Source organism: Jaculus jaculus, chromosome 4 (genome assembly GCF_020740685.1).
Source record: "Jaculus jaculus isolate mJacJac1 chromosome 4, mJacJac1.mat.Y.cur, whole genome shotgun sequence".
NCBI classification, from domain to species: Eukaryota; Metazoa; Chordata; class Mammalia; order Rodentia; family Dipodidae; genus Jaculus; species Jaculus jaculus.
The window spans coordinates 45,026,305-45,052,065 of NC_059105.1; the positions used below are offsets into that span (position 1 = coordinate 45,026,305).

Here is a 25,761-nt window from a genome sequence, read left to right on the forward strand (position 1 = left end):
GGCTTCACAGGCAAGCGCTTAACTGCTAAGCCATCTCTCCAACCCTGCTTTTGTTTCTTTAACAGTATTATTTAAATGTAGAATATTAAACCAAGACAAGATATTTATTATTCTATACTGTAATAGCCCAAGTATATTTCTGTTATTTGAGCAAGAAATATGATAGAAAACCAAGCAGCATGTCTTTAAAGCCTGCTTCCTTATTAATCCTGCAGCAAGTTATTTAGTTTCCCCAATAATCAGATTTTTAAAGAATGTTGAATGTTTTTCAGTTGAGGTTTTCTTATGTAACCAAGGGCTGGCTGTCAACTGGAAATCCTCCTGTCTTAGCCTCCAGAGTGCTGGGATTACAGGTGTGTGCCTATGTTCATGACAATCAATGTTCTCTTTTGTAAAATGTAAACAAATTACTTTTCTCACAGATTATTCATGGTATTCAATGAATTCAATACACGAAAGCTGTCAGAACATTGCCTGGGCCTATGCTATTTGTAAGCATGAACTAATGTTAGCAATTATTCTACTTGCTGTTCCTCAAAATGTATTCTTTTCCATAAATGTGAAGAAATTTTACAACACCTTTGTCACAACTTGTAATCTATAACTACATGGTGAATACCAGCAATCCCACTGAGGTCCTCAGTGGAGTGGGGGCTGGGAGGAGGGAAATCATGGTGCCAATATATGATGTGTCCATACAAAATTTCTACTTAATAAGTAAAAAGAACAACTTTGTTGCCTCCAATTATAGACAAAAATACAATGTTTAAAGACATTTGGGTTAAGAACCTGATAAAAACCTATACACAAACTACACACAAATACTTTGAGAGTTCCTGCAGACAGAATTGTCCTCTGTGTTCTTGAATTTCTCTATCTCTCCTTTTGTGCCATAAAAGTCAGGAAGAGTTCCCTCAGTAGGAAACAAACTGATTAGCATCTTCATCTTGGGTTTCCAAGACCCCAGAACTACAAGAAATGAATACTTAAACTGTCCGTCATCATGCACACTTTAATACTGATTTACTGGTAGTGACATAATTTTGATAGATTCAAACCAGAAACACTTTTTCTTGATTATAACATACAATTGAGTTATAAAACAGATTTTTATTTGCTAAATTATTGGAGTTAATTGTAGAATAAATATTAATATATACCTGAATAATAAATGGTCAATAGAATTAGTTTTTCACAAATGATTTAATTAAATATGAATTCTAAAAATTGCTTGTACAATATAGTTAAGCTATGCTGGATTAAAATGAACATAGGCAATATTACTGTTTAAACACATGACATTTATTTACCATTATGGAATTTTGCATAGATTACAGATTGATAGATATAATACTATTACATAGAGGAGACAGGCAGTATAGTATAGTTATTAGAAGCTTAGAATTTGTATCAGCCAAATGATTTTGGATCAGAAGTCTCCATAAAAAGCCAAATATTTATTCATATTAGTATTAAAGAATTTCCAAACAAGTTTTTCTCATATTACTTTGAATAAATAGTTTTATAATAGTTTATGTAGCAATAGCATATTTAATTTTTCTCCATTCTCAATACAATCATGCTTTCTTATTTCTTAGCTCATATATATATATATTTTTTTTTTGTCACTAACAGCGTGATACCACAGACTGGGTAAGTTTTAAAGAGAAAGGTTTATTTTGGCTCATGATTCTAGTCCAAGGCAAGCACCCTACCACTGAACTATACACACAGTCCTGTTTTTTATTTCACATCTTCCTCACAGTACATCATCAATCTGTGAGAGCAGGGACACTATCTTAAAGCATTTGTCCCAATGTATCTGAGAAAAGGCCAACAAATCTATCTGTTTAAACAGTTATAAATACCTGACTTTGGCTACAGGCAGACCTACACCTATTAAATTCTCTCTAAATTAACAATGGTTATCCTATTCATCGGGTGCTGACTTCACTCTCCATTGGAGAATCTGCTTCTCTTTTTCAGATAGACACAGAACTTGAGGAATGAATTACCCAATTGCACCTCACCAGGGCCCAAGGTGAAACCATAGAGTAACTCAGGAAATCAGCAAGAGGGCCACTTTTTGGTGAACCGGGTACCAGCACAAGGGTGAAGGTGATAGACACAGAGAACACTCAACTCCTACCAAACCAGATATCCAGAGAAACAGAGGCTCCCATGACCTCATCACTGAAGTAGACCTAAAACAAACTCAACATGACTCAGGGAAATTTGCAGAAGAGGGGGTGGAAAGATTGTTAGAGCCACAAGTTGGGACATTATGCAGAGAGACATTGCCTCTTCCCCCTAACTGATGGCTAACCCCACCATGCATCATCCACACTCCCCAATGAGGAGGGCCCCTTCTGAAGCAGGGAGGACAGGGAGGAGGGTAACGATGGTTCCAACATGGCTGTTTACATGCTGAGTATGTACATACCTAATAAAGAAAAAAACATACCTGACTTTTAAAGGTGGGAGAATTATAAATGTAGCTTTTTGTTTTATTTGACATTTCATTCTTATTGACTCAAATTTTGTTTGTATAATAAAAAATTAATTAAAGCAATTTTTACATGTAAAAATTGAAAAAAATTAAAAATGCCTACATAAATTCCCATCCATCTCTGCTCTGATGCCAACAGTTATATGTACTCAAAACTCAGCAGACACTTTGAGGTGAAATAATCATGAATTTAAATGTCATTTATTAGCCTTGAAATCTTGAAAAAACAAATTTCTCACAAAAGTATTTTCATTTTCTATTTTTTGTTAATATTTTATTTATTTATTCACTTATGTGAGAAAAAGAGGGAGAGAAAGAGAGGAAGATATACATTCATAGAGAGAATGGGCACACCTGAGCCTTCAGGCACTGCAAACAAACTCCAAACATATGTGCCATCTTGTGCATCTGGCTTATGTGGGTACTGGGGAATTGAACTTGGGTCCTTAGCTTTTGCAGGCAAGTGCATTACCTGCTAAGCCATTCTCCAGCCCTAGTTTTTATTTTCAATAATTTGGAGATAATATTAATTACAAAGGCACGAGAATTAATAAAACAATATTTGTGAATCTGTTAGCATTGTATCTATAGGAGCATACACTTATATCTATTATACATGGAAATGATATTTATCACTTTAATTCTTAGAAATTTAACTTGCCATTGTTAATATTACCAACTTTTCCTATTTTCTATTAATGTTACCTTATAAATAAAAATGTTTCAATTATAGTCTTGTATTTGCCATAATATTTTAGTGTTTGAGGGGAATTTTTCCTTCCTGATATTGATCTACTTCACAGCTCAGGAGCTTGCCTTTACTATGCTGATTGGAAAGTCACGGATAGGAATTTTGAGTGTGTGTTATCTAAAAACATTATCCAAAAAAGGGTTAAATAGAAACCCGCTTATTAATTTCAGTTCCTTAAACATGGCTTAATAAAAATATTCATTAAGATGAATTGGTTGTGAAAAAAAGGTAATGATTCTGTCTGGAATAAGCCTACTCTAAATGTTGAGAAAATTTTTGAAAACTCTATTTGGTGAGTGGTGTTGCTAGGGAGTCAATTGCTTTTGAATTTCAATTAAAGAAAGGTGAGATAGAGGATTATAGAGTCAATATAGTAAATTAAGTTAGAACAGATCATTTTGTAAGAAGTATGTTATTTTAACAGAGTCCTATCTTAAGTTTAGAAATGAAGAGATGAAGAAAGGACACCTACAAAAGCTAGTGGCATCATGTTAACCAGTAAAGAAAAGAGAGGTACTCATTTTAAAGGATGATGATATTTTGAAGAGGAACTCTCTGGCTTATTTGTATTTATGCTTGATTATATGTTGTAGTGTGGATATAATATAAGTATTTATAAAATGATATAAATCAATCTATTTACAATAATCTTGTTTATCAATGATTTTTAAAATCAAAATCATTTTAACACTCCTGGAAACAAATCATTCTGTCTTTGCTGAGGCATAAAAATCTTAGAATCATTGGGCTATTAACATGAAGCTTTCACCCAGTTTGTACTGACACACAAGAAGCTTACAGTTTTGGAATTTCAGATACACCACTCTCATACTGAGACAATTAAACTATTTTCTGTAATGTGCCTGCATAGTTAGCCCTGTACTTCTTGTTAAGGACTTCTTACTTATATCCCAGCTGGCTTTTTATTGCATTAGCTTAGATCACAGGATAATTAATGTACCCTCAGCAGAGGGGAAGAGTAGCTAATGTAAATCTATATCATATCCTTATAATATATTCTCCTTCTAAACTCCCTCACTCTAAAATTCAAGATAGAGCCATGATTTTTCATTTTTTCTCATATATGTCCTTTGGATCACATACTATAAGAAAATGCAAATTAAGATAACAGTAAGATAACTCTGCACATGTATTAGAATGGCAAAAAGTTCATAGAAATTGCACCGTATATGCTCATGAGAATGTAGAGTATCAGGAATTCTTCATTGTGGATGGAAAAACAAAATGATACAGCAGTTTTGAGAGATGTGTTGGAGTCTTTGACCGAGCTAAACACATATTTATCCCATGGTCTATTACTCTGAACCTTGATACTGGCCCAAAGGAATTGACAACTTATGCTCACACAGAAAACTGAATGTTCACCATAGCTTGCTTCTCAATTGTTAAACTTTTTGGAAAAAATTAAAATTTTCTTTAGTAGGTGATTGGATAAACTATGGTAATGTCCGGACAATGAATCACTTTTTAGACTAGAAAGGAATGTGATGAAACCATGACAAGATATCATGGAAACTTAATAACAAATTACTATTAAAAAGAGACCATTTGAAAAGAGTGGCTACAATCCCAAACATATGAATCTAGAAATGACAAAAGTATGTAGATATATATTTTTTTAAATCAATGTTTTGCAAGGGTTATTGAGGAGAGCATATAGGACAACATAGTGGTAGATATTTATCACTGTATAGATCTTTGAACTCACAAAATATCAAACACAGGCGTGAACTCTAGCTGTTGGGTAATAGTGATGGGTCAATGTAGAATAACTAAATAGAATAAATGTTTCACTGTGCTGGGGGTTGTTGCTAATAGTGGAGGCTATGCATGTAGAAAACCTCTACTCTTTCCTTTCATTGTGGCTATGAACCAAGAACTGCTCTAGAACAACAATTGCATAATGGAAAGCAACACCAATCAGTGAGCATCTTATATGGGAAAACTAGCAGGAATTTAATGCTGAATTGATATTAGCTGAAGGTCCATCTCTATAGTGAAAAAATCAACTTCATCTTATTCTTATGGAAAAATATTTCTTCAGTAGCCTTTTAAAACAACATTTCCTCAATAATGATTTTTTGTAATTTCACTTATGGATAGTGAATTAAAAATATCTCGTCAAGACAATATTTAAATGCAATGATTCTCACTTATGTAAATAACACCTCAATGTTACATTCAGAAAGGTGAAGATTAAGTGCAACAAATACCAGTAATTGCAACATGGTTTCCAAGTGAAATTAGCAAGAAGATTTTAATATGTCTCTGAAGTGTGAAGAGAAAAATGTTCCAAATAAAATTTTCTTAAAAGGTCAATGTCTTAAAGTCATGGTATTTATGATCATTTCTGGTTGTGAGATGTGCACGTCTGTAAAACTTGTTACATGTGAGAAGAAAAGACCTTAGAAGTGCAGCAATGAAGGTTGGTGAAGTGCTTAATCATGGCAAATTCAGGTAGCGATTTCTTCTATTTTCACTCTGCACAAATGTTGCGATGGATGACTGGGGAAATATCGAGATGATGCCACAGATGTAATCAATCAAGGAAATGTTATTTGGATTTAAGTTTTTGAAAGTTGTAAAACAGCACATAGCCTTGACAGTGGCATTGATGTAGAAATAGTTTTAAGATTCCAGGTTGTTCTAGAACATAAGTAGAAGTGCTGCAATTAACTCTGGAGAAGGAGAGAAAGAAATGAGGGAGCCTGGTATATTTACAACTTTTAATTTAATATTATCCAGGAGAAAATGATAGCATGTTTATGGTAATTAATTCTGTTATAGTATTTTCTGTATCTCTTTATTTGTACATTCACATTTAAAAAATGAAGACTTTAAATATGTAATACATTATTTCCAACTACAAACTGTATATAATGCAAGCAGTATCCCTGGCAGACTGGCATGCAATAAATAACTGCCAAAGTGTACTTAATAAATGACAGGGGTCTTACTATATCAATAAATTGTATTATTTAAGAAATAACAATTCTATTATATTGGCACTATTATAGCCCACACCACTGTAGATATTTAGAAGGCTGCAACGGAAACTCTATCATAGTAATTGTGAGCTACTTCTTTGACATCAAAAGAAAAGCATTCAGTTGGGCCGGGGTTTTAGCTCAGTACATAGCAGTTGCTTAGTATGGGCAAAGCCCTAGGTTCAATAATCAGTACTGAGAAATAAAACATCCTGTTAAAAATAATAATGAATTTACCTGATCTCATGCAGTGAAACATTCATCATGTAAAACGTGGAGAAATGTTTAATTATTTAAATGCTCAAAACAATTTATTTTAATTTAATTTGGGTAAAATATATTCATATATATATTCATGTGGGCATGGTTACATATATGTGTGGAGGCCAGGGGACAATTTTGGGTTTTATTTTTTGCTCCATTTTTAAGTGTTTTTTTATTTACGAGAGAGAGAGGGAGAGAAAGAGAGAGAGAGAGAGAGAGAGAGAGAGAGAGAGGAAGATGAAAGCAGAAGTAGTGAGTATGAGCACTCCAGGTTTTCCTGCCACTGTAAACTCACTCTAGATACATATGCCACTTTGTGCACCTGGCTTTACATGAGTATTATGGAATGAAATGGAGGCCATCAGGCTTTGCAAGCAATCACCTTTAATCACTGAGCTGTCTCTCCAGCCTCCCTGGGTGTCATTTATGATGAACAGCATCTACTCATTTTAGACAAGGTCTCTATTTCAAGTAGGTGGGACTGGCAGAGCAGCAGGCTTTGGGGATCCTCCTGTCTTCACCTTCCCAGCACTGGGCTTACCACCACAAACCACCACCGCATCCAGCTTTTGTTCCTTTTGTTTGGGTTCTGGGGAGCAAACTCAGGTCCTCATGCTTGCATGGCAAGTACTTTTCTGACTGATCTATGATGCCAGCTGAAAAGTTAACATTTAAAATATACATATATGTATATATATATATATATATATATATATATATATATATATATATATCCATGAATAAAATAAAATCTGGTTTACTAGATCGTATTTTGGAGAGAAACAGACAATAAGAATATGGTGAGATAGACTGGCTGACTGTGCCCTTCCAGAGCCAGGAGAACCAGGCTGCCCAGCACAGGACTCGGGTGAATGCTTCCCCTACACCCACCTTAGTACTACATGTAGACGACCCATGTCCACCTTATAGAAAGGAGGACCAGGTTGCCTGGCACAAGTTCCTGGCAAGTAGCATCATAGTCTCAACCCTGTGCCCTGTCTAGTCCTGCATCCATCTGACCATTCTCACCCACCCTGAGTAGGGTGGACTAGGTCTATCAGCATGTGCCCACCTTCTCTGTTGCCCCGTCTAACGGCTTGTGTAGACCACCTGAGTATGCAAACTCAGAGCAAGGCTGACCAGGCTTCTCAACAAAGTTTCCAGAGGAGATGCTATTGCTGCGTTCACAGCAAGACAAAAGGATTATCTTCAGATGGCAAGCCCTAGGGCAAAACAAATGACACTAGAAACCAAGGCAGGTTATCTCTGCGAAGACTGCTTGGTCCCATAGTTAAAGCCTCCAATGACAACAACTTAGAGGAAACTTATCCAATGGATTCAAAAAGGCAATTATGATAAGAATATTCAGCAAACTGAAAGAAGACAAGAACAAATGGCTGAGTGAAATTAAAGGATCAACTTAAAGGATTTCATAGACACCTAAGTGAATTTAAAGAGGACAAAAATGCCTTAATAAATAATGAGAAAGTCCAGGAAAATGGAACACAATAAAGAGATAGAGATGCTGAAAACCAAAAAACCTAATGGAAATTAAAAAAAAAAAAAAAAAAAAAAAAACTTATTTAAAAGGCTCTCAAGGCAGCCAGGCCAACAGAATATAACATCTGGAGGACAGAGTAGAGGACAAGGCAGAAGACATAGATATGGAGTCCAAAATCAATGATAAGTTCAAAAAAATGTATGAACAAAGGATGATAGAAATATGGGACACTTTCAAAAGACCAAACTTTAGAATCATGGGCTTACAAGAAGGGTAATAGCATGCTATAGGAGAAAAATTTCCAAATTTAAAAGGAGGAGCACAATCATGTACAAAAGGCGTATAGAACACCAAATAGATAGCTCCAGAAAATGAATTACCCATTATCATTAAAACATTAAACACAGAAAAATTGAAAGAGTACTAAAAGCTGTGAGAGTGAAGCAGCTCATCAGTTACAAAGGTCAGGTCATCAGAATAATACTTTATTTTTCAATGGAAGCTCTAAGTATTAGAATGGCTTTTAAAGATATTGAAAGACCATGGCTGCCAACCCAAACTACTATACACAGCAAAATTATTACTCATAATAATCAAAGGTGAAAGAAAATCTTTTTATGATAAAAGCTATATGAATATATAGCACTAAGCAAGCCCTATAAAGAATACTGGATGGAATGAATACACTGAAAAGAAGAGCAAACATACTCAAGAGGCTAAAAGAGGGGGAAAAACAAAAATAGGACAGTTTTTTTTTTCTAGGACAGGTTTTAAAACAAATGAAGATCAAGAAGTCACCAAACTATACAAAATCATCAAAACTGCAGGGATTAATTCACACCTCTCAATTATAACTGAATACCATTGCACACAGAATGCAAACAAAAGACATAGGTCAATAGGCTGGTTCAAAAGACAGGATCTGTCCATTTGCTGTCTTCAGGGAACTACCATACCATTAAAGACAGACATCATATAAGGGCGAAAGGATAGAAAAAAAAAATTACAGGCAGATGGAAATAGTAAGCAAGAATGTGTGGTTAAACTAATATTGGATAACATAGACTTTTAAAATGTTATGTTCATCCAAAGAGACATAGAAGACCACTTTGTATGCATTAAGGGAAGAACTCAACAAATGATTTTGAAGTTACAAACATATATGCACCAAGCACAGGTACATACAAGTTTATAAAGCAAAAGCTACTAGACATTAAATCAGACATACATACCAATACAATAATAGTGAGTGACTTTAATACCTATTGGTGTCAATAGAAAAGTTATGTAAACATAAAATAAGTAAGGAGCAATGTAGGTAAATGACACCATTGATCAAATGGATTTAACAAACATCTATAGAACTTTAAAATCTATAGAAGAGAAATTCTTATCAGATGTTCATGGAATACTCTATAAAATATATCACATGTTATGACACAAATTAAGTCTCCACAACTTTATGAGAAAATTGAATAACTCCTTCTATTGTATCTGAATATAATGCAGTAGTGCTAGACATCAAGAGAAACAGCAGAAAATGTATGAACTTCTGGAGATTGAACAAGACACTACTGACCAATGAATAAGTCATTGAAAATCTCAAGAAGGAAATAAAAAAAAAATCTTAGACATGAATAAAAATGAAGTCACAACGTACCAAAACCTATGAGATACAATAAAGATAGTCTTAAGAGGAAAGTTTATATCACTAAATGTCTACATTACAAAAATAGAGATATTTTAAATAACATAATGATCCATGTGAAGGACTTAGGAAAACAAGAACAATCCAAACCCAAAAGTATCAGAGAGAATAATAAATATCAATGGAGAAGGCACTGGGTTAAAAATTAAGAAAACAGTTAAAATTGATGAAACACTGAGCTGGTTCTTCAAACAAATGAACAATATTGATGAACCCCAAACCAAATCAACCAAAAGAAAGAGAGTGAAGACCCTAACAAGCAAAGTTAACACATAAAAATCAGTATCCTTCATATATATCTAGACAAATATCATGAGAAAGAAATCGGGGAAATTCTTCTTAACAATAGGCACAAAAATCAAATATCTTGGAATATCCCTAAGCATGGAAGTGACATACTTCTATATTGAAAACAAAACACTGAAGAAAGAAACTAATGAGGATATGAGAATATGCAAAGATTTTCCATGCTCATGCAATGGAAGAATTAATATCATGAAAATGGCCATCCTACCAAATGTGTATATTCTAATCCAATCATAACTCTAGTAATATCCTTCACAAAAGTAGAAAAAAAATCTCAAAGTTTATATAGAATATCAAAAGGCCTTGGATAGCCAAAAGTCTCCTTAGTAAAAAAGTAATATTACTGGTGATATCACATACCTGAGTTTAAGATATTCTACAATGCTTAGTAATAAAAACATCATGCTACTGGAATAAAAACAGACATATAGAATAAGTTCAGAGATATCCGAAAGAATATACAAGTATTCTTAATAAAAAGGGTAAGTTCAAATATAAGGTCTAGTAACTAGATCCACCTGATCTTTGACAAAGTAGCCAAAAATACACATTGGAGAAAAGAACATTTTCACTATATGTGGAAGAATGAATCTAGACCTTTGTTCTCTCACCCTGTATACAAATCAACTACAAATGTATCAAAGACCTCAATATAACAATTGTAGACTGCAAATTGACTAGATGATAAAGTAGGGAGAACACTTCAATATATGTAGGTATAGGGAAAGACTTCGTGAAGAAGATTCCAGTAGACCAGAGAATAAGACAACCACTGAACCATCTTTATCTCATGAAACTTAATAAACAAACTATTATACAACTAAGAAAACCATCAACAGAGTCAATAGATAACCCAAAATATTGGAGAAAAGCTTCTTCAGATATATATGTGAGAGAGGTTTAATATCTAGGATATACAGTAAAACTAGAAAAGCTAATTTAAAAAATAAATCAACCTGTCAAAATTGGTCATGAACTGAACAGAGAGTTAAAGAAAGAAATACAAATGGCCAGTAAACATGTAAAATGATGTTGAATATCTTTAGCCATCAAAAAACAATATTAATTACAACTACTTTGCCATTCCATACCACTCCAGTCAGAATGGCTAGCATCAAAAAATCAGATGGAAATAAATTGTGATGAAGGTGTAGGGAATGAGGAACCCTCATGTATAGTTGTAGGAGTGTAAACTTTTACAGCCACTATGGAAATCAGTATGGAGTTTTCTCAAAAATCCAACAATAGACCTACCATTTGAGCAGGCTCTAGCACCACTTCACATATGCCATATAAACATTACACTTTACTAAAGATACTTACCTAGCCATGTGTGTTACTGCTTTTTCATAATAGCTAGAAAATGGAATCAGCCCAAATGCCCAGCAACTGATAAGTAGATAATTAGATGTGGTATGTATATACGATGGAGTTCTATTCAGCAGTTAAAAAAAGAAAAAGAAAATCCCTAAAATTTGAAATTTAAATTTTAAATTTTGATACTTTGAAAATGGATGTACCTGGAAAAATGTATACTGTGTAAAGTAAGCCAGGCTCAGAAACACAAATGCTGCATGTTCTCTCTGATATGTGAATGGTAACTGGGAAAGTTTGATTTGTTTTTAAGTTTTAGTAAGCATCAGTACTTCTGGTCAGGAAGCTAGAATGAGGCTTGGAGAGAGAATTAGGGTGGGATTAGAGGAGAGGAGAGGAAAGCAGGACAAATAAGGGGTTAGAATGGTCCTGAGGGGACAGGGGAAAAGGAGAGAGGGGAGGGATATACAAACCAAAATATGGTATGAATAAGGACCATAGAAACCTATTTTGTAGAGAAGGAGGGAGGGAGGTAGAGCAAAAGAGAGGGAGGTAGGGAAAGAGAGACAATGAATAGGAATATTTGGGTGTTAGTACCCTGCTGGGGTGGAGAAAACTTTTACTCTAAAACCATAGGCTATTTCTAGTAATTCCCAGTGCCAGAACTGGATCAACCACTACACAGTGAACCGTTGATCAGGGAGGTCCATAAGGCTCCCAAAACAGTACAGGCCATTCCCAAAGTACTTGGTTACCCACCAGAACTAGATGAGAAGATGCTATTACTGAAGACATCATAGGCCTATTGTCACAGGACATTGATAACTCAAGCTGGAACTGACATAGCCATCTCTGTACTGACTTATTGTAATAGTGCTGAAAAAAACACAGTTGAAGCTGGTGGGGAATAAAAGTCATTAATAGTGTGAGCGAATAGTGGATCCTACCAAGTACAAAGTCAACCATCCAGACAGGGTGTGCTCTCTGGTGCAATAGTGGACTATACGTTTATGGGAGTAATCAACTGCTCTTTGACTGGGTATGATACTGCTAAGTGGGAGGGAATTCATGCCTGATACTGAGTACCGAGGCAAAAGCCTATGACTTGGAAGGTTATAGACCCTAAAGGGAAGCTTCCAGTCTTCTTTGGCTCAATGGAGAGGTTATAACATTAAAAAAGCCCTTCTACATGTACATGTTTAACCTTTTGATATTGTTGTTCTCATGGATAAATAATTTGATGAATACTGGGGAGACCCTACACCCATAAAAATGACAAGATGAGAAAGCTGACAGCCTAGCACTGGACGAGTCATCTCTATCAAACCTGCCAGGGCTAAGGAAACTTTACAGAGGAAGTGGGAGATTAAAGATGAGTGCTGCTCCCACTGCCAGCCAAAGAACCTTCCTCATGGCAACGACAGTAGACACTGAGGAGACTCAAGCTGATCAAAGCAGAAAATGAGGTCGCTGAGCTAAAGTATACTAAACAAAATCTCCAGAGCCCAGGGCACATTATGGAAGAGAGACAGAAAGAATGCCACAGTCATGGGGGTGGGAAGGCCTACTGTGAGGCACTGTCTTCCTCTCAGAAATTGGCTGGGGCATTCATGACCCCACAGTGATTACCAAGACTAACTGATGAGGCTCCTCAGAGGAATAGATTTGGAGATAGGGGACAAAAGAGGATAACCTGACTGCAATATGACCATTTTTCAATATGTTAATGTAGTGAATTTCTTTGCTAAAATTATAAAATTATGTTCAGAAGTGTCATTAATGAGGTATAGGTTAACACAGAAAAAAAAAGAATTAATAGATATGGAATAGTTTTGAAGGGCAATACTCTTAGGATTTCTTATACTTTTATAGATGTTGCTGAATGTGGTAGCTTTTCAAGAGCTTTGTAATTAGAGTATGCCCAAGGCTTGTCATTCGAAGTTGAAATGCAAAGACTCATGCTTCTTTCCTCCTTTGTGTATGGAGCACTCACTTTGACTTACTTCTATAAGTGTACTGGCTCTCCTCAGTTCAGCAGTTCTCACTGTGGCTCAAGCTTTCTGCTCATGCAGCATCCATCTGGTTGTGTGCTGGCCCTGGACATTTGGGGATAGAGACAACCAGTGGAAGTGTGCTGCTGACACTTATTCTGCTTTCTCTGATGAAGAAGGCCTTTGTCTCTTTGCCTCAGGATTTTCACATTAGTGTTAATCTCACTAATTCACTGATGAGTAGGGGAAAGTAAATTCCCAGCCTGATAATCAGTGAGGTGTGCTCCTGGGAAGATAAAGCAGGCTCTGATTCAAGAGTCCATCCTGTAAGTACTCTGTCCATCTACTGGCTTCATTCATAAGTGATAGTATTTTAATGCCTGCTAGCTCGAAAGACTGCTATCATTCTGCCAGCATTGCTATGCATGTTTTAATTTTTTAACTAACATATTTTTCTGTCGTGATGGTCTCATTGGTTATTGGTGGGTTTCTTAAGTGTGTTGTTCCATACTGCACAAATATACCAAAACTTTAGGAATGTTTTCTATTATTGTTGTAAAACAAAATCACCTTTAAAATAAAAGTGAATAAAAATATTGTATCTCGTTCTAATTCACTTATCCTTGCTAATTCCTGCCAGGCATTCACTGTGTTCCAGACGCTGCAGGTTTCTGGCAAGATGACAGATATGATGCAATCTGTCAGTGAGAAGCTCAGTGTGACTTCTCCTCCTCCACTCTTGGATAAATCAGTCTGTGATTATGAACTGTATGCTCAGGATTATTACTAATAGCCAAATTATGACTTCTTTGGTAGTTTTTGCCAAATGTTATTAGGGAACTCTGTGATCCAAGAAGAGACCACAGAAGCAAGGCATATCCTCATTAATGACAGTGTTCCCCACTTGGCTCTTTATGCTGTCAAATTCTATTTTCCTGTCTATGCATAAGTTTAGTACAAGATCAAGCATGCCTTAACTTCTTCTTGCTTTCAATATCCATTAGATTCATTTCTTTTGCTTCAGGTTTCTTTCCATTGTGATATGTCTATCTTGGTAGATATGAATCTCAGTTGCTGCACGTGTGGAGGTTTGATTCAGGTGTCCCCCATAAACTTACGTGCTCTGAGTGCTAGGTTCTCAGCTGATGGAGATTTAGGAATTAACACCTCCTGGAGGCAGTGTATTGTTGGGGGCGGGAGGGCTTATGGGTGGTATAGCCAGTGTCCTCATGCCAGTGTTTCACACACCCTTCTGTTCCTATTGCCCACCTTATGTAGGCCAGGGGGTGATGTCAACCCTCTGTTTATGTCGTCACTTTCCCTGCCATCGTGGAGCTTCCTCTCAAGCCTGAAAGTGGAAATAAACTTATTTTTTCCCACAAGCTGCTCTTGGTTGGGTGATTTCTACCAGCAATGTGAACCTGACTGCAACAGCATGGATTGTGAACTAATCCTTGTGGAATTCAGGAGGAAGTGTATTGATGACCTCTGCTCCTCAGCTAGAAGAAACACATATAATGTGTATCCTGATGGCCTATTAAGCACCAGTGTCCTATTTCCTGGATATCTTCAGTTGCAATCAAGTTGGAACTAAGCCTCAGACCTAGCTTGTCCTTGGAGTTTCCTTCAGCATTTCTCCATTATCTGCACATATCAGCTAATAGGCAGGTTGACTTTATACTTTAGTCCGTCCTTATTTCCACTTGGTTACTGAAGATCTGAAGTAAATGTCTTGAGTAGACTCTGTATATGCTTGACCTTAAAGGTTACGTGTTATAATACTATGGTTTGGTGCTTGGGCTATTATCTCTGATCCAAGGAGCAGGTTAAAAATGTTAACTGTTAATTTTAATGATAAGCAAGTTTTTATTTTTCAATGTGATATGGCCATCTGTTTATGTATTCATTTCCCATATGTCTATCTACGTTCCTGTTTTTATGATGTCTGTGTTTGAGTTGAGAAAATTCATTTTAATTATTATTTTCTAAGTCCATGCATATGAAAACAGGATAAAAGGGCAACAAATGCTTTAATTATTCTCCCTACATATTTGATATTAAAATGCAAAATTAGTTTATCTGAAATATGTACACAATGTCAATCCCGTATGATTTTAATTTGGTGTTAGACTTGACATTAATAAAACAAGCATTTGTGTCTGTTGAGATTTACAGACTTATTTTCTTGAACTATGCTTGACATTTAGCTTAGCTTGGGAAAAGTAAATAAAATAGTGCCTTAATAACAGAAGAAATCATGTTCTATATAGGTTATAATTGCAAATGATCACTAAGAGAGCTATAGTAATAAAATATTTAAAGTATAAAAACCTATCAGATATAAATGCATTAAATATCTAACATTTTATATATATAAAATAAGTCTTAAAGTCTGTCATCATAGTAGAAATGAAGTAGTATGGAGTTCAAGGATTCATTTTGTCTTTTCCATCCACTTTGCAAATTTTTTTTCTTCATTCTAGTTCCTATCTTGACTACAGTTTGTCTTCAAAAGAGCCAGAAACACTCTCTGTGCTCCTCTGCCTATGCTTTTTACCTGCTCTAACTTAAAGGGATCTAATCATCCATCTCTTCCATAGGCATTTCTGGGCTTTACACAGGTTACATAGTGAAAAAAAAAAAAAGAAAAAAGAAAGAAAAGAAAACCAGAAGTTTAGCAGATCTTCAGTCTCTCCTGAGCTCTAGAACTGTTTGAAGTCTTTACTATTTTTAGATTTCTTTTAAATATCCATAATATTCTGACCAAAACTTTTAGTCTAAACAATACTCTACTTTTAATTTGGTCATGTTAGATTCTTATTCCACAGAGAAAACAAGGTTATCAGGGCAGAAATTCCAAGACTTTGTATTTCCTCTTCTAAACTATCCCACTGTGTTCATCCTTCACCTCTGACCCAGAGAAAGAGGTGACTTCTCTAAGCATCTAAAGAAGCTGCCTCACATGTTTCATGAAGACTAGATCTTATCAGCTTTCTCACATGCTGTGAGTCTTGGTCTTCAGGGGGTCTATCACCTCAGTCTCATTGGTAAGCACAGATATCATCTTCCTTTGATTTTTACCTGTTTTTTAATCCTTTCCTCAATCTGTCACCTCAACCCATCTGACAGCATGGCCAATATTTCATTTTATAAATTAAGTCCTAATTATTCACTAATTACTCTTAACAAGCAGATGTTTAGTGCCTGAGGAAGCTACTCTTCCTGTAGTTACTTCTTTTTTCAAATAGAGGTAACATTTTTTAATGAAGATATTAGGTCAGTGGGAAGTATAAAGTTAAACATCTTTTCAAGAAAAGATTTTCCTGAGAACTTTAATATATGAACATATTGCAAATTGGTCATATCCCCATCAGGTCATCCTCTTTTTTCCCCTATCTCCTATCCCATCCCACTGCATGAGCTCCTTAGTGGGGGTGCCACTAGCCACTGTGGGGTTATAAAAATACCAGTCAGTTACTTTAGGGAGGACATTATGCTTTCCTGCCCTTTGGCTCTTACATTCTTTTGTCTCCTCTTGAGCAAGGTTCCCAAAACCTTAGAGAGTGTGTTAGAAGCCTCCTTTAGTGTTGAGCCCTTGGAAACCTCTGATTTTCTGCTTTGATAAGTTTTGAGTCTCTTCAGCATCTATCACAATTTCCATGGAGAAGGTTCTTAAGCTGTCAGGGAGAGAAGTACTTGTATTTAATTCACCACTTCCTCTGTCATGATTCCTAGGCCCTTGAAGATGTGATACAGATGGCTTGCCATGTGAAAAGCAGTCGGCTTTCTTTTCTTGTCATTCTGATGTCTTGGGTCTTCATGGTACTCTCTGCCATCTTTCAAAAGCAGATTCTCTAGCCAAGTGGAAGAACACTATGGCTCAAAGGGGATAAACATAGACAGAAGACTTTTGACAGACATAACCTCTGCTTTTAACCAAAGAACAGCGGAAGCTTACCTCTAGGGTCTGTGATGTTCCAAGCCATAGACTTCTGATTTCTTTTTCTGTACCAGAATTACCTCCTACTGAACAGGTCTCAAATCCAATCACAGAGCATTCATTAGCTTGCAGGATCCCCCAGGAGCTTGCACAGGGTTTTCCAGCACTAGGCAATAGGGAGCTGGCTTCAATCTTAGTTCCAGCATTATTTCTCAATGTCCTGTGACTACCTTGTGTTGTGTTTTCAGCAATTTAGTTCTGATTGGCAGCCAAGTGTTTTGGTAATGGTCTGAATTGTTTTGGTGAGGGGTCTCATGGACCAGCCTAATAGCTCATTGGGGGATGGATAACACAATTCTGGTGCTGGGATTTACTAAGAAACAGCCTATTGTTTTATGGAAAAATTTTCTACATTCTCTTCCCTCATGAAGCGTGCTTCTGCTCAATCTTCTTCTCTTTCTTCACTTTTCTTTTTTCTTCTTTTCTTTTCTCTTCTCTTTTATTATCTTCTCTTCTCTCTCTAAGGGCTATATCTGTTTAATGAGAGAGAGAGATAATGAGGGAGAGAGAGAGAGAATTGGCACTTCAGGGCCTCCAGCCAATGTAATCAAACTCCAGACATGTGCATCACCTTATTCCTGTGTGAGACCTTGTGCTTGAGTCATCTTGTGCATCTGGCTTATGTGGGACCTGAAGAGTCAAACCTAGGTCGTTAGGCTTCACAGGCAAGTGTCTTAACTGTTAAACCATCTCTCCAGCTCAGAGCTATATCTTTTAATTAGCCAACACAGAGGAGAGTTTCTATGGTACTTATTTATATCATCATTAATTTTTTTGTATATCTTTTCCCTCCTTTCCATCACTTGCCCATGTTCTTTACAGACCCTTCCACCACCCTTTATTTTTTTCCTTCACTTGCAAGTGTATTTTCTTTGGTTTGTGTATTTGGTAGCTTAATTATAATATGGTGAGGAAAGGTTATTTCCAAGTTTTTTCTGTTTGGTGTTCTAAAAGCTTCTTCTATGTACATTGGCATTTCTTTCCCAATTTTGGGGAAATTTTCTTATATGATTTTGTTGAAAACACCTACTATGCCTTTGGAGTGAAATTCTTCTCTTCCTAGTAGACCCTGAATTCTTATGTTTGATCTTCTCACAGTGTCCCAATTATCTTGAAATTCCCATTTATACCTTCCTATTAACTCGTCTTTCTATTTGTTGGACTGTATTAGATATACCACCTGGTCTACTAGTTTATATATTATGTTCTATCCTTCATCCATTCTTTTGGTGAGACTTTCTACAAAGTTTTTATTTGACTTACTGTGTTTTTCATATATAGTACTTCCAGTTAGTTTTTCTTCAGTGTTTCTATTAACTTATTCATGTGTTGTATTAACCTTCTTATTTCATTAAATTGGTTTTCTGTGTTCCCCTTTAGGAGTTTGTTTTCTTCTTTGATTCCTTTACTTTCTTCTTTGATTTCTTTGAACATAGTTATAATCATTCTTTTGAAAATTTTGTCAGGAATTTTGTCTAAATAAGTGTCACCGGAGGTCATTTCTAATGAATTTATAATTTATGGTAGAATTACATTGTCTTAACTTTTTGTGTTTCTTGTATTATAATGTAGGGATTTTTCCATTTTGTGTTAATTTGATACTTGGGTTTCTAATTATCTGAAGTATTTTTATTTTTTATTTATTTATTTTCACTTTTTTATTTATTTAGTTGAGAGCGACAGAGAGAGAGAGGGAGAGAGAATGGGCGTGCCAAGGCCTCCAGCCACTGCAAACGAACTCCCCCTTGTGCATCTGGCTAACGTGGGTCCTGGGGAATGGAGCCTTGAACCAGGGTCCTTAGGCTTCACAGGCAAGTGCTTAACTGCTCAGCCATCTTCCTAGCCCTGAAGTATTTTTATTTATTTATTTTTTAGGGCTAAATTTTAATAGAATGTAAGTTTCAACTCTTACATTTAAAACAAAACCTTAAAATTATTGATTGGTTCAAGATGGTTTTATGGAAAAAGTAATCTGTAACAAAAACTTGGCATTGAATGCGAAGGCTCCACTTTTTTTGTTTGTTTGTTTTGTTCTGTTTTGCTTTTTATGAGCAAAGCGTACAAAGGTTCCAGAGGACAGAACCAAGAACGGGAACTCAGATAATTACAACAGCAGGCATTTTCTCTTCCTCTTCTTCACAGGAGGTGGACACAGAACAGCTCAGATAGCTTCATCAAATACTGTCTTGAGGCCTTACTGTGTGGGCGCTGAGCACTCCAGGTATTTTACAGCACCGATCTCCTTGGCCATGGCTAGTCCCTGCGGGTGGGTGATGGGAGTCAACTTCTTCTCTCTCAGTTTCTCGATCATGTCTTTATCATCCCTAAGATCAAGCTTTGTTCCCACAAGGATGATGGGAGTGTTGGGACAGTGGTGTCGCACTTCTAGATACCACTTTGCACGAACATTTTCAAATGATGTAGGACTCACAAGGGAAAAACAGATTAAGAAAACATATGTTTGTGGATAGGAGAGGGGACGCAATCTGTCATAATCTTCTTGTCCAGCTGTATCCCATTAACCCAGCTTAACTGGTTTTCCATGTACCATAACATTGGCAGAATAGTTGTCAAAGACAGTAGGGATATATTCTCCAGGAAATGCATTGGTTGTATAACTGAAGGCTAGGCAAGTTTTACCTACAGCTCCGTCTCCCACCACCACACACTCGATGGCTTGCATCTGGGCCACTCGCTGGGCCACCTGCAGGACACCACTGTCCACGCCGCCTGGGGAGGGGGGTCCGTCGCCTGACCGCTGCCGACTGGAGAGCAAAGCACACAAACCCGGCCACCACTCAAAGCTGAGGAAAACGGCCCTGAAGTATTTTTAGATGTGTTAATCTGATGTTATATATCTTCAGGGAAGGAGCTTAAGATGCCAGGTGTGGCTCTTAAATGACTCCAAGAGTAACCGCAGAAGTGACCCTAGGTGTTGGGTTTGCATGCTATATAACTAGGCTGAATGGAGGAAAATATAGGAAAATTCTAAAATTCTACTGATTAATATACACATTCAATGAAAACCAACAAGGAGTATTTATGTAGAGTGGATATTAAAACAGGTAAGTCTAATAAAGTCAAGGTCCCTAAGGGTGTGCATTACCCCACACCCTTAATCCTATCAACTGGGAAGCTGAGATTTCTGGTCTGTAAAGGGCTCAGCTGGGGGCCAAGTGAGACTCTACCCCCCCAAATGACAGAAGAAAGTAAAATGAGCTATAAATCAAGAATCAACAAAGGAAAACCCCCAAATATAGTTTATTTAAGAATGGCAAAGCCAACCATCAATCAGATTTAACACATAACCTACCCTGACATGGAAGGTGTGATTACTTCCAATGCAAGCCTATATGCCAGACATTGTGGCAGGTACTGACTTGGTATACATAGGTCCCATTACTCTTTGGGATGAACTTGGTCTCTGCTATGCTGTGTGCCTGCTTGTGTCCCTCTTTACTGCTCTGTGGGCTTGGCTAGGTTGGCTGGTCTGCTGCTCTGATCACTTGTGCTGGCTGCTGTGTACCTGATATCCCTTCCCTAGGTCTCCCGTAGTTGGGGGAAGGGAGGCTGTAGAAGGTGCCTGAAGTTGTGCAGAGCTGTGTAGCCAGTCCCCATCATCCTCTTCCTCCTGAGCTGCTTGACTGGTTCCTGCTGTCTTCCTCTTTAGGTTTATTGACTTTTCAAGGAGGTTCGTGTGAGTAGAAAATCCCTTTGTTTGACTTCTCCTGTGGCTCAGACAGAACCTGGTGGCTGCATCGACTGGCGCCACTGTGGGATCCGGTTTTGCCTGCTTCTGTGGTCACTAGATGCTCTGGGTCTCTTGTTTCTTTTCCAAGGTTGATAATTCCTTATACACCTTTAATTTCAGTAGAAGAGTATATTTTGTTGTTTTCCTACTTATTTCTTCCCCGGGCTTGTTTGTCATGGCTACTATACTGCCATCTTACCCAGAAGTTCCCTTGTATATTCTTATATAATATTTTAAAGAACACCTATAAGTTTGCTTTTCAGCTTCTGCTTCTCTCCTGTCCCTTGGGTTTCTGGATGCATTAGCAATCACTTCTTTGATTCTTTTATCTTTTTATTTTCATGTTATTCCTGAATATCCCAGATTTCCATGTCTTTAATTATCATTAAGATACTCAGATAGGCAATTACAGTTTTATTATGGTTAAGTTTATTATGTTCAGATTACTTTTTAGTTACCATGGCAACATGTAAAATTTGAACTTGCTTCAAAACTAATATTTAAAACCAATTTATTATTTTTTCTCTTAAAAGAGTTTCATATTCTGGGGCTGGAGAGATGGCTTAGCGGTTAAGCGCTTGCCTGTGAAGCCTAAGGACCCCGGTTCAAGGCTCGGTTCCCCTTGTCCCACATTAGCCAGATGCACAAGGGGGCGCACGCATCTGTAGTTCGTTTGCAGAGGCTGGAAGCCCTGGCGCGCCCATTCTCTCTCTCTCTCTCTCTCTCTCTGTCTTTCTCTGTGTCTGTCGCTCTCAAATAAATAAATAATTTAAAAAAAAAAAAGAGTTTCATATTCTGATATTTTCTACTAAGGTGGAAGTATCACAATCTACCCTGCCTCTAAATCTGAAAAGCTAAAGAAAATTCTATGCCTTTGATCACTTTGATCACCCCTCTATCATAATCTACAAATCCCTAAATTATAGTAATTCTAACTTGGGAAAATTATTGATTATAGTTCTTTCTATTGCTTTTCTGATGCTACCATAAAAACACCTTTATCTTTCCTTCATAAAATTGTAGTGACCATATTATCTGATTCCTCTAAGTTGCAATTTTGTTCTAAAATGCACCCAAAGGTTCATGTGGTCACAAATGAATCCCTAGTCAGTGACACTATTCAGAGGAGACTGGATCATGCTAACCTCATCAATGGATTAATCCATCTATGGGTCCATAGATGAAGTGGTTATTAAAGAAGAGGGTTTGGTTGAAGGAAGGATCTTGAAGATGTGCCTTTAAAGGTTATAGGTAGTTCCTGGTCTCTTTCTCTTTTTCTTCCTGCTTCCTGGATAGCATGAGGGGAACAGCTTTGCACTTTATTAGACGTTCTGCCTCACAGAGGCTAGCCAGAGACTGAAACCTCTAAACCTTTACACCAAAATATATCTTCCTTTCTATAAGTTAATTTGCTCAGGTATTTTGTCATGGCAATGGAAAGCTGACTAACATACCTTGAATTTAATCTGGACATTATTTAAACCATTCATCACTGTGTGTCTTAAATTATTATTATTCTTTTTAAAAAATTCTGTCTGGTATCTTTAGAACCCATAAGATTATGATCAAGTGTTCTACTTTGCCTGAGAAAGCCATTTATACATTATTCTCACCCCAGGTTTTCAGTCTTATCTTCTACAGTAGCCAAGTTCACTTCTGTCTTTGCTTATATAGTGTGTCCTTCCTTTCTTGTTTCTTTTACTTCAATGCACAGTTCTAAATTTCTACATGTTGCATTTTGAAACTTCTCAGTCATGGTGACTATATTAAATATGCTGGTTTTGGAAGACAAATAACAATTTGAATGAGATTTGAAAAGGAAGAAGTCATTATATGCCAAGACATAGCTTTATTTTGCTATGGAATTCTAAAAGTTATATTTGCTCTGACTCTAAATTTGAAACATTTGAGCTAAATTTAAGGAACTATTTTAGTTTCATTCTCCTTAAAGAAAAAACTTCAATCATTTATGATCTTTCTAGAATCTATGAGTTGTTTGAACTGAGTTCAGAGTTTGGATGATTTTGTCTGGTCTGTGGTCATCTGAAGTTAAGTGAAGACAATCTTATGTAGATGATTCAGTAAATTCACTAAAGTGAGACTCTATCAAGTGTTATCATAATGGATAAGTGTGTCCTGAACTTGATCTCAGGGTATAGGCCAGGTGTCCAAAAACGAGTAGAGATGGACAAATGCTATGAGAGCATACACATGGAGTCCACACTCTGTTACCTTCATTGTATTCCATTGGACAAAACATGTCATAAAGTCCACTTAAATTCAAGGAATTGGTGCAACAGATTGGACCATAATGGGAGGAGCTACAAAAACAGTAGGCTCATTTTTTGGTAGTCAACCTCCCATATTATTAAAAGTGACATTTTAAAGTTTGATTTATTAGTAATGTAGTAATCTATAATTATTGAATCTCTTAAAAATGAATGAGTAAAGGATAAATGTTATAACGAGGAGAATAGGAAAATAGGTTTTTATGTTATATCATGCTATCCTATGTTTCTTGTAATTTTGTGTTATTCCTCAGATTTCAGATATCATAAAACTGAAGCAATAATCATATAGAAGCCAGATGTGCTGGTGTAAACCTTTAATCTCATCACTTAGGAGGTAGGAGAATCTCCATAAATTTGAGACCACCCTGAGCCTACATAGTGAATTCCACATTAGCCTGGACTACAGTGAGAAAGATGAACAATAAAAACAAAAAATTAATAATCACATAGACACATCAGCTAAGCTATATATAGGCTTAAATAAAGTTTGATTTTAATAGTAAGTTGTAAAACTCAGAAAAATTAAAAGTAAATATTTACAAAATGTAGCATCATTTCAGTATGAAAATAGACACTTATTTATGGAATAAAATTATACCAAAATTCATGTTCAATATCATAAAAATAGAGCTGAAAATAAAATGTTATATTTTGGGAAGGTCAAAGAAAGCAATCTCAGTTTTTCCCTCAGAAAAATGATAGCTAGAGCTGCTAAATAATTGTGAGAATTCTTCTCCAGAAGATATTTGCAAAATGTCTGCATGATGACTGCCTGCTGTTGATGTTGTCTGTTTGTTCTTAGCATGGCTTCCCAGTGCTGAGCACTGGAAGTCTTCACTCAGCTGATGGAGAGGCAATTTTGTGATGCCAAATGTGGCATTGGAATCCAAATAAAATAGACACAACTTAAAGACCTGAAATGTCATTAAGAGGTGAAAGATAAACCTCACTGAAAGTAATAGTAATATTTTCTTTTCCAGATGGAAAATTTAGAGGAAGAAGAGAGAGCTCTTTAATAAGATTAAAAATGATAGTGTTCCTGCAATGCTAATATCATAGTTATTAATATGATTCAGTCACTGTCTTAAAATAGAAATACATTAAGCTTCAGGGCCATCAGAATAGCACCACTGAGTTGTCATGTTGTGGTAAAAGAAATGATGTACGAAGATGGCAAATATACCTATAGGAAACATGAAGCATCAAATATTTTAGAGCCATTTGACAGTCTCTATAAAGGTACCTACTGAATCGAACATGTCAGCATCACTGAAATTTTTAGGCCTTTCCAAAATAAACATTAGTGAGAGATTTATTACTTTTTAAAATAGATTTTAAATTGATTGATCTCAAGGCACAGACTTCTCATCAAAGTTAAAAAATCCTAACATTTTACACATATGAGCCACAGCCTGCCAAATAGTTTCATAGGAATTCACACTTCACTTTTAAACTAATCAGGCAAGAGCTCATTTCTGAAGACACAGTGGCATATTAAATATCTGAAGGTTTACCCATTAAATTTTTGTGATATAACAGTCTTAAGCAGTTGTTTGGAATGATATATTAGCAACAGTAGAACAAACCTCATTTGAATCTTATCAATAGGAATGTGTGATTATAATTTTAATTACCAAATTCTAGTATAGTTTTTAATATATATTTTTCAATATGTTCAATGTCTTGTTTGATATGAACACATTCCTATTTTTATATCTACTTGTTTTTTATGGGCTTATATGTGCTATGTATGCTCAAATACTTATATAATATTTTTTCACATGCATTTATACAAAAGTAATCTTTGGTCAACTTTTCCAATATTAAAATAGTTTCTGAAAAAATTATGAGCAATATTACTTCTTAAACATTACCAGTGTTCACCGAAATGTCAGCATAGCAACAATTAGAGAAATTTTGAAAATTACAAAAAGGATGTCTTCTGACTTAAATTTTAAACAGTTTAGCTTTGTGTATATGCACAAGCATGTGACCAATCTGTCTCAGTGTGCAAAAGGTAATTTCTATAAATTTTAAGGATGTTTAAAATTTGTAAACATATCTCTACCCAATAAGAGCCCAATGAAGACAAAATATTTATTCAAACTATTGCTATGAATATGTTAATAATTAATTGTGTTTAAGTGCATTATATCAGAAACATAGAGGGGCATGCTTATATCTTTCTATAATGTCAGAGTTTCTTGAATAACAGTAAGTTCTAAGGTAAGGAGTATCAATGGAAGTAATCCATTGATTTAGTGGACACTCCTTAGAACATCTTGGGGATATTTTTAAAAGTAGTAAGTGGCTGCCTTTGACCAAGATATCAGAATCTCCAGGTATTATGGCTAGTTTTAGAAAATC

General features: G+C 36.0%; 1 pseudogene; it reads right to left on the bottom strand.

Moving 5' to 3' along the window:
* Positions 1-19,526: 19,526 nt before the first annotated feature.
* Positions 19,527-20,035, bottom strand: LOC101605203 (annotated as a pseudogene).
* Between the last annotated feature and the right edge of the window lie 5,726 nt (positions 20,036-25,761).